The following is a 1,413-nucleotide window of genomic DNA, read 5'->3' on the forward strand; positions in this document are numbered from 1 at the left end:
AGCTGAGCCATCCTGCCACCTGTTGGCAGCTCAGCAGCAGCTCACCTTGGGCACAGCTCAGGTAAAGCTCACTGGCCCATGTGAGCGGCTCCAAGCCCATGAAAATACTGGGAGTTGCTTAGACCCATTTACCAAAAGCAGAGGGCCTAAACTTGCAGCCCATAGCCATTTCAAACCTGCGTGCATGTTTTTTGACATAATTGTATCAGTTATCTATCACTGCTTAATAAACCACTTCAAAACCTAGTAGCATATTTGCTCACAATCCTGTGGGTCAGCAATTTGGTCTAGGTTTAGCTGGTTGTTCTCCTGGTGGTCTCACCTGGGGTCACTCGTGTCTGCAGTCATCTGGAAACCAGATTGCCTCATTCGCAAATCTGGCAATTAGTACTGGGCTAGTGCCTGAACTTCTCTCTCCACGTGGTCTCTCATTCTCAAGGAGGCTAAACCAGCTTCTTTGCATGGTGGTCTCGAGTACCAAAAAAATGGACAAATCCTAAGGCATAAGCACTTTTCAAGCCTCTTCTTCTGTCTTGTTTGCTATTATTCAAAGTAATATTCAAGGAGGTTTTAAAGAGAGAGAGAGAGAGACCATCTCTTGATGAGAGGAGTAGCAAAGTCACATTGCATACAAGGATGGGAGGAAATGGTTGCTGTCTACCATAGTAGTTTTATTCATTCACTCATTCATTCATTCATTTGTTTGTTCTAGTTGCCAATATTTAAACATTGGAGCATCATGTAAAAGTCTCATCTGGAAAAATCACCTAGCCTACTCAATCATTTACATTTCCTGCCTGGTCTGTTGCATTTGGGTTTGTGATAATAAAGCCTAATTTACCAGATTGTTTTTGTGAAATTAAATGAAGGAACATCTATGGAAAATTCTAGCAAAAACAGACATTCGATACATGGTTTCTTCCTTCCTGAAGACGATTAGCCTTGAAGCTGATACTTGACCAGAGCTAAGGAGAACAGCCAATATGAAGGACAAGGAAGTCATGGACAGGTGACTGGAAAGTAGTCCCTTGGTCTCTTTTTAGAGAAATAAAGGTATTAGGAAACAAGATCCTTAAAGAATTTATAAGAATTTAAGAAATGAATTAAGGGCCGGCCGAGTGGCTCAGTTGGTTAAGAGCTCGCTCAAGAGTGTGAGCTCTGAGCAACAGCGGTTCAATGCCCGGCCCGAGCTGAGCTGCCACTGAGCTGCCAACAGGTGGCAGAATGGCTCAGCTAAAAGAAAGAAAGAAAAAAGAAAAAAAAAGAAAAGAAATGAATTAAGAGGAGCAATAGTAGGGCCGGCCGAGTGGCGTGATAGTTAAGAACTGGCTTGGGACGCCAGAGGGCCCCGGTTCGGATCCCACATATGAGGGCCAGTGACACTGCCCTCCACAGCTAAGATGCTGAACAACA

The sequence above is a fragment of the Hipposideros armiger genome, unplaced genomic scaffold (genome assembly GCF_001890085.2).
Source record: "Hipposideros armiger isolate ML-2016 unplaced genomic scaffold, ASM189008v1 scaffold_8, whole genome shotgun sequence".
NCBI classification, from domain to species: Eukaryota; Metazoa; Chordata; class Mammalia; order Chiroptera; family Hipposideridae; genus Hipposideros; species Hipposideros armiger.